We start from the raw sequence: 9,037 nt of genomic DNA on the forward strand, positions 1-9,037 counted from the left end.
CCGGAAGTCTTCGGCCGCCAATGCTGATTATTTATCAAAATTTAGGCAGTGGCCGGGATCGATCCCGGGACAGAAGACGTTTTGATTATGACTCAAAGACGCTACCCTTTTTTTTTATCTCATTTTGTTCGCTTTCGTTCGTTGTATCTGCTCGGGGCGGACGTCGTAAGACATCCGTTTAAGGTCGTTGTTGATCGATTAACTCAGTTCTTTTATTACAGAGGGCAACTAACCCTCTGACCGAACACGCTGAGCTACCGTGCCGGCTGCCCCTAGACCACGGGTCTATATGATCATTCCACTTTAAATCGTTCCGTACGATATTTTACAGAAGTAACTGCTACCAGCCTTTGTTCCGCTATCATACAATAAAGGATCCTTCTTTCTATGTATTCGCAATACATTACATTTGTCTATGTTAAGGGACAGTTGCCACTCCGTGCACCAAGTGCCTACCCGCTGCAGATCTTCCTGCAGTTCGCTGTAATTTTCTAATGCTGCAACTTCCCTGTATACTACAGCATCATCCGCGAAAAGCCGCATGGAACTTCCGACACTACCTTGCTTGTTGGTACTCCGGTTGCCATAGGTTTAATCACCCACTGTAATTTTTTATTTGTAGTTCACTGTTGCTATTTGAGTTTACTTATTGTCATTTTGTCATTCGGAGATAGTGAGTGGGGCTGTGAACGCTAGAAAATGGAGTGCCGAGTGGAGAAATAGGAACTTTTCCGACATATTCTTCTGTTTGAGTACAGGGGTGACAGCAACGGAGGCAGCTAGAAACATACGGGCCGTGCATGGTGCAAGATCGAAATTCTGAGAAAAACAGAGTACGCTATAGGGAGGAATGGGTAATATAAAGTATGTAGAAGAGCCAAGAGGGAATAGGAGTGGACGACCAAGAATGATGTGCTCGAATTAAAAAAGGTGTAAGACAGGGATGTGGTCTTTCGTCACTGCTGTTCAATCTGTACATCGAAGAAGCAATGATGGAAATAAGAGACGTTCAGGAGTGAAATTAAAATTCAATGTGAAAGGATTTCAATGATACTGTCCGCTGAGGACATTGCTACCCTGAGTGAAAATGCAGAAGAATTACATGGTCTGCTGAATCGAGGAAAGATGAAAGCAATGAGAAGTAGCGGAAACAATAACAGCGAGATACTTAACTTCAGGATTAAGTTAAGGGATTCTTTTACCTAGGCAGCAAAATAATCTATGACGGACGGAGCTAGGAGGACATCAGAAGCAGACTAGGTGTGACAAACAGGGCAGTCTTGGCCAAGAAAAGTCTACTAGCGTGAAACAGAGGGCTTAATTTGAGGAATAAATGTCTGGTAACGTACGTTTGGAACACGGGATAGTATAGTAGTAAAACACGGACTGAGGGGAAAGCGGAACGGAAGAGAATCGAAACACTAGACGTGAGATGCTACAGAACAACGCTCATAATTGCCGGCGGGAGTGGCCCTGCGGTTCTAGGCGCTACAGTCTGGAACCGCGAGACCTCTACGGTCGCAGGTTCGAATCCTGCCTTGGGCATGGATGTGTGTGATGTCCTTAGGTTAGTTAGGTTTAAGTAGTTCTAAGTTCTAGCGTACTGATGACATCAGAAGTTAAGTCCGATAGTGCTCAGAGCCACTTGAACCAATGTTTACAATTAGGCGGGCCGATAGGGTAAGGAAGTCCTCCAGAGAATCGGTGAGGAAAACGTGGAATACACAAGGAGAAGGGTGGATGATAGCACATACGTTAAGACATCAAGGAATGACTTCCATGCTACTAGAGGGAGCTGTAGAGGGCAAGAACTGTAGAGGTAGACAGAGATTGGAACATATCCAGCAAATAACTGAAGAAGTTGGTTGCAAGTGGCAACGGCCTTGCCACAGTGGATAGATACACCAGTTCCCGTCAGATCACCGAAGTTAAGCGCTGTCGGGCGTGGTCGGCACTTGGGTGGGTGACCATCTGGGCTGCCATGCGCTGTTGCCATTTTTCGGGGTGCACTCAGCCTCGTGATGCCAATTGAGGAGTTGCTCGACCGAATAGTAGAGGCTCCGGTCAAAGAAAACCATCATAACGACCGGGAGAGCGGTGTGCTGACCACACGCCCCTCCTTTCCGCATCCTCACTGAGGATGACACGGCGGTCGGATGGTCCCGAAGCGCCACTTATGGTCTGAAGCCGGAGTGCTGCTTTAGGCTGCAAGTGCTACTCCGAGATCAAGAGGTTGGCACAAGAGAGCAATTCGTAGCGGACCGCATCAGTCAGTAAGTAGACTGATGAGTCAAAAAAAGTGGTGGTGATAATGGCAGTCTACAGAGCACGCCAAGAAAATAGTTTTCTCCTTTTGAGGTGGATCGGTTTCACATTAGTGACTCTCCACGTTCAGGAAGACCTTCTGGGTTTCAATACTACCGTTCAGACGGATTAATTCGTAATGATCCATGTCATTGTACTAGAGGATTGGCAGATGAGATGAACTGTGATCATTCCATCATCGTGTGACATTTGTATTCGATAGGGAAGGTTCAAAAATCGGGTGTATGGGTACTGCATGCTCTAAGCCAAAATCACAGAAATGAGCGGCTTGCTCATCATTAATTGGTTCGTAAACAACACCGACCATTCCTATCCTATACCATAACTGGATGCGATAAATAATGTCTTTATGCTAACATAAAGGAAAACAAAGAAATGGTTGAGCCCAAACAACGCAGCATCTCCCCTTACAAAGAACTGCGCGCAACCACAAATGGTAATCATATGCATGTGGTGGAAAAGCGACGGTGTGTTGTACTACATCACTGTTGACATCTGTCGTCTTGCACACGCAATCCAAGAACGATGACCGGGAAAACTGCCTGAGGTGATCTACTCTATTGTAACGCCCGCCCGCATTCTGCTAGACTGACAAAAAATACTATACGGGAGATGGTTTGGAAAGTCATTCCGCATCCACCTTGTTCACCTGATATTGCGTCCTCATATTTTCACTTTTCCGCCCTCCGTCGAACAACTTACAAGGAAATTCCTTTCCGGATGAAAATGCGCTCTGAACATGACTAGTTCTTCGCCTCAAAACTATTAGATTTCTACAATTTCGCAATCGAAAAGTTTCTCCATTGTTGCAGATTATTGTAAATAGTGAAGGAGAATATATCATTGATTACTAAAGTCGCCGCTATGCGTATCTGTTGTGTTTATTAAAATTACGGAAATGCGCTACGTACTTATTCACCAGCCTAACACGCCTCTAAATAAACAAGTGCAGACTGAACCGACGAATGGAAAATTTATGCCATGCCTGTCTGTACACAGGAGATATTTATGAAAACTTAATATGACGGTTCTTTATAACGGGAACTGGAGCCAAAACAACTAATTTTAGAATGTTTGTTTGTTTGTTTGTCTGCCGGTCTGTCTGTCCGTATGTTTGTACGTGCAACACGCAAAAACTACTGCACAAAACTGGATGTGATTTTCACAGTTGTATTGTTGCAGGGCGAACTTAGAATCTGACACATGTTTCATCTTAATACGCCGTCCAGACGCCAAATTACCTACACATACAGAGAGTTTTCTTCAGCTGCGTCAGTACGGGAAAATCGGAATCCATAGGGGATACAGGGAAACTCCCTTAGCAACCTTTAGGTGCTTTCTTGTGAAAACGATTTTTCTATAATCGAGTTTTTGGTGAAGGGTGAGTTGTCCATGAAAATGAATAAAATTGGCTATACGTTTTTTATTTGGATCGACTCACTTTCGTGAAAGGATTATTTCATTATACTTGAAGAAAAACTCGGAACAGCAGAAGTTTTATAAAATTAAACTAAATAAACCCGTATAGAAATGACAGATTCCGTCAAAAGCAGTATTTTGGAAAGTTTTATCGTCATAATGATAATATTAACAGTTTAATCCTGTTATCTATATACATTCTTCAACTCATTCTTGAATAGATGTAACTATTAATGGTTGATAAATTTGTAGAGTTTACGCTACTATTCTCGTTGATAAGTTTGTCGAGTAGACAATAAAAATCTGTTATCGTTGATATGTTTCTCCTTTTGACACTAAAAATCACTTTCATACATTACTGAAGAGGTTTTCGCCTTAAAGTGGCGTCGCTTCGTGGTAATATTATGAAAGCTGAAATTCTCACAGACTGTGGGGCTGGATAAATAGTTTTCATACCAAGCACGCCTCTCGTTCCCAAAAATTTCCAATTCAAACGCCTGCAGTTTCCCATGAGCATACGCTTCACCATGACCGTCAACAAGGCTCCTTCGAGCCATCGGCGTCGGCCTCAGGACGAAGTTTCTCTCATAGACAACCACGTAGCTAGCTCGCACGTCATAAGCTCAGAAAATTTGTTCATTATGGCTTCTATAGACGAAACATGAAAAGTTGTATATAAAAAATTCTTTAATTTTCGTAATTTCTTTAAATACAGCGCTAGGCTGTTCTCCTGTCCAAGTCTACTGGTGTTCCATACTTCAGACATCTGTATTTGTGTACAAAAACACGTAAATTTTTTGCCTTTGCCCCGTTTTGACAACGTCACCTTCAGTTTGTTATATCCGTTTTTCTCCCCGATAATAATATTCAAGGAGAAGTTGTTTCAGTTTGTTTTCAAATTATACTTTGTTGTATGTCAGATATTTTATTTCACTGGGTAAGTGATCAAATATTTTTGTTGCAGCATTGTGCACTCCTTTTTGTGCTCAAGTCAACCTTAATGTGGAGTAATGAATGTCATTTTTCTTCTGGTATTATAATTATGTATTTCATTGTTCTTTTTGAACTGCAGTAGGTTATTTACAGCAAATTTCATGAAGCAGTAGTCAGAATGCCCAGTTCCTTAACAGATCTCTATAAGTGATCGTGGGTGAGCACGTATTACTTTACAGCACGTTTCTGTACAACGAAGACTTCCTTTCTTAAAGATGAGTTACCCCCAGAACATTGTTCATACGACATAACTAATGAAAATATGCAAAATATGTCAGCTTGATGATATGTCTTTCCCTAGGGTTTGCAATGATCCTGAACTAAGTTGTTTTAGGAGATTCAAAATGTGCTTTTCCGGTTCAGATTCTCATCAATATGGATGCCTTAGAAACCTGAAATTTCCACTCTGTTTATTATTTCCTCTCATGTGTTACACTTATGATTGTTGTGGTACACATATATGTTCAGAACTGTCTTTTTAAAACTCTGGGTGAGACCACTCGCAGAAACCTAGTCAATGATACTTTTAAGAACTTTATTTACCATTTCTTATGTTTCTATATGTATGCTTGCATGGATTACAATTGTATATTAGACGGAAGATCATTTACATATATGATTAACAATAGTGGACCTAATATTGAGCCTTGGGGAACCACATATGTGATTTCTCTCCAGTCATAATTATGTCCCCAGACTATATTGATTGAGTTACAACTTCCTGTATTCTGTTCGATAGATACGACATTATCCAGTGGTTGGCTATACCATCAGCCCCATAAAACTTCAATTTATCTAGGACAATACTGTGATTCACACAGTGAAATGCCTTAAATAGATCGCAGAATGTTTTATTTTTTTACCTGGTAATGTGGAGAAAGAACGAGGGAGGAGAAGATGGACATGCAGCGAGGGGAAGGACGAGATGGGCACACGTGGGGGAGGGGGACGAGATGGGACAGGAAGAGCGGGACAGGGAAAGGAAAGACGAAGAGATGGACAGGGAAAGACGAAGAGATGGACAGAGACAAGGGGAGAAAGAGATAGGCAGGGAGAGGGGAGAAGGGAAGATAAACACAGTGGGAGGAACGAATCGACAGAGAAAGGGAAGAGGAGGAGATGAATAGAGAGAGGGAGGAGAATGAGATGGACAAAGAGAGGGAAGAGAAGGAGATGGAATCAGAGGGAGAGGAGGCGATGAAGAGAGGACATGGAAAAGTGAACGAAGGGAGAAGATGAAGCACTCAAAAAATAGGAAGCATCAAGAGAAGGAGAAGAACTGAAGTTGTTAAGTCATCCTAGTTGGCCAATACGGAGCTAAAAAAAGGGGGGGGGGGGGGGGAGCGTGATGAGAAGGATAGTGAAGAGTGGAGTTTACGGTAGAGTCGTGTTTGAAGAACGAATGTCGGTTTGTGGAGCGTGATAAGTACACTACTGGCCATTAAAATTCTTACACCACGAAGATGACGTGCTACAGACGCGAAATTTAACCGACATGAACAAGACGCTGTGATATGCAAATGATTAGCTTTTCAGAGCATTCACACAAGGTTGGCGCCGGTGGCAACACCTACAACGTGCTGACATGAGGAAAGTTTCCAACCGATTTCTCATACACAAACAGCAGTTGACCGGCGTTGCCTGGTGAAACTTACTTGTGATGCCTCGTGTAAGGAGGAGAAATACGTACCATCACGTTTCGTCATCGCCATACTGGCGTATCACCAGGCGTGATGGTATGGGGTGCCATTGGTTACACGTCTCGGTCATCTCTTGTTCGCATTGACGGCACTTTGAATAGTGAACGTTACATTTCAGATGTGTTACTACGACCCGTGGCTCTATCCTTCATTCGATCCCTGCGAAAACCTACAATTCAGCAGGATAATGCACGACCGCATGTTGAGGGGCCTGTACGGGTCTTTCTGGATACAGAAAATGTTCGACTGCGGCCCTGGCCAACACATTCTCCAGATCTCTCACCAACTGAAAACGTCTGGTCAATGGTGGCCGAGCAACTGCCTCGTCACAATACGCCAATCACTACTCTTGATGAACTTTGGTATTGTGTTGAAGCTACATGGGCAGTTGTACCTGTACACGCCATCCAAGCTCTGTTCGACTCAATGCCCAGGCGTATCGAGGCCGTTATTACGACCAGAGGTGGTTGTTCTGGGTACTGATTTCTCAGGATCTATGCACCCAAATTGCGTGAAAATGTAATCACATGTCCGTTCTAGTGTAATATATTTGTCCAATGAATACCCGTTGATCATCTGCAGTTCTTCTTGGTGTAGCAATTTTAATGGCCAGTAGTGTACACTCCTGGAAATTGAAATAAGAACACCGTGAATTCATTGTCCCAGGAAGGGGAAACTTTATTGACACATTCCTAGGGTCAGATACATCACATGATCACACTGACAGAACCACAGGCACATAGACACAGGCAACAGAGCATGCACAATGTCGGCACTAGTACAGTGTATATCCACCTTTCGCAGCAATGCAGGCTGCTATTCTCCCATGGAGACGATCGTAGAGATGCTGGATGTAGTCCTGTGGAACGGCTTGCCATGCCATTTCCACCTGGCGCCTCAGTTGGACCAGCGTTCGTGCTGGACGTGCAAACCGCGTGAGACGACGCTTCATCCAGTCCCAAACATGCTCAATGGGGGACAGATCCGGAGATCTTGCTGGCCAGGGTAGCTGAATTTCACCTTCTAGAGCACGTTGGGTGGCACGGGATACATGCGGACGTGCATTGTCCTGTTGGAACAGCAAGTTCCCTTGCCGGTCTAGGAATGGTAGAACGATGGATTCGATGACGGTTTGGATGTACCGTGCACTATTCAGTGTCCCCTCGACGATCACCAGTGGTGTACGGCCAGTGTAGGAGATCGCTCCCCACACCATGATGCCGGGTGTTGGCCCTGTGTGCCTCGGTCGTATGCAGTCCTGATTGTGGCGCTCACCTGCACGGCGCCAAACACGCATACGACCATCATTGGCACCAAGGCAGAAGCGACTCTCATCGCTGAAGACGACACGTCTCCATTCGTCCCTCCATTCACGCCTGTCGCGACACCACTGGAGGCGGGCTGCACGATGTTGGGGCGTGAACGGAAGACGGCCTAACGGTGTGCGGGACCGTAGCCCAGCTTCATGGAGACGGTTGCGAATGGTCCTCGCCGATACCCCAGGAGCAACAGTGTCCCTAATTTGCTGGGAAGTGGCGGTGCGGTCCCCTACGGCACTGCGTAGGATCCTACGGTCTTGGCGTGCATCCGTGCGTCGCTGCGGTCCGGTCCCAGGTCGACGGGCACGTGCACCTTCCGCCGACCACTGGCGACAACATCGATGTACTGTGGAGACCTCACGCCCCACGTGTTGAGCAATTCGGCGGTACGTCCACCCGGCCTCCCGCATGCCCACTATACGCCCTCGCTCAAAGTCCGTCAACTGCACATACGGTTCACGTCCACGCTGTCGCGGCATGCTACCAGTGTTAAAGACTGCGATGGAGCTCCGTATGCCACGGCAAACTGGCTGACACTGACGGCGGCGGTGCACAAATGCTGCGCAGCTAGCGCCATTCGACGGCCAACACCGCGGTTCCTGGTGTGTCCGCTGTGCCGTGCGTGTGATCATTGCTTGTACAGCCCTCTCGCAGTGTCCGGAGCAAGTATGGTGGGTCTGACACACCGGTGTCAATGTGTTCTTTTTTCCATTTCCAGGAGTGTATATTGTAAGAAGTGGTCTACTGTTACAAAGGGCGTGGTGATGGGACTGTGAATGGTCTGACTACACTACATTGAGAAGGCAAGTCATGGGATACCCCTTGATATCTTGTCGGATCTCATTTCGCCGAGCATACTGCAGCAACTCGACGTGACATGTATTCAACAAGTCGTCGGAAGTCTCTTTCATAAATATTGAGCCATACTGCCTCTATATCCGTCCATTAAATGTTGCCAGTGCAGTAGTTTGAGCACGAACTGGCCTTTCGATTGTGTCCCATAAATGTTCGATGGGTTTCATGCCGGGCGATCTGGGCGGCTAAGTCACTCCCTCGAATTGTCCGGAATGTTATTCAAACCAATCGCAAACAATTATGGCCCACTGAAGTGGCGCATTGTCATCCGCAAAAATGAACTCTATTAATGGCTGCAAATTGTCTAGAAGTAGCCGAACGAAACCATTTCGAGTCTATGATCGGTTCAGTAGGACCAGAGTACTCCAATCTATTCCATGTAAACACAGCCCACACCATTGGGGAACCACCACGAGCTTGAACAGT

The 9,037-nt window shown here is 45.4% G+C and overlaps 1 pseudogene; it reads left to right on the forward strand.

The window, feature by feature from the left end:
- Positions 1–1,873: 1,873 nt before the first annotated feature.
- On the forward strand, positions 1,874–1,995 carry LOC126215419 (5S ribosomal RNA; annotated as a pseudogene).
- Positions 1,996–9,037: the final 7,042 nt, after the last annotated feature.

Source organism: Schistocerca nitens, chromosome 12 (genome assembly GCF_023898315.1).
Source record: "Schistocerca nitens isolate TAMUIC-IGC-003100 chromosome 12, iqSchNite1.1, whole genome shotgun sequence".
NCBI classification, from domain to species: domain Eukaryota; kingdom Metazoa; phylum Arthropoda; class Insecta; order Orthoptera; family Acrididae; genus Schistocerca; species Schistocerca nitens.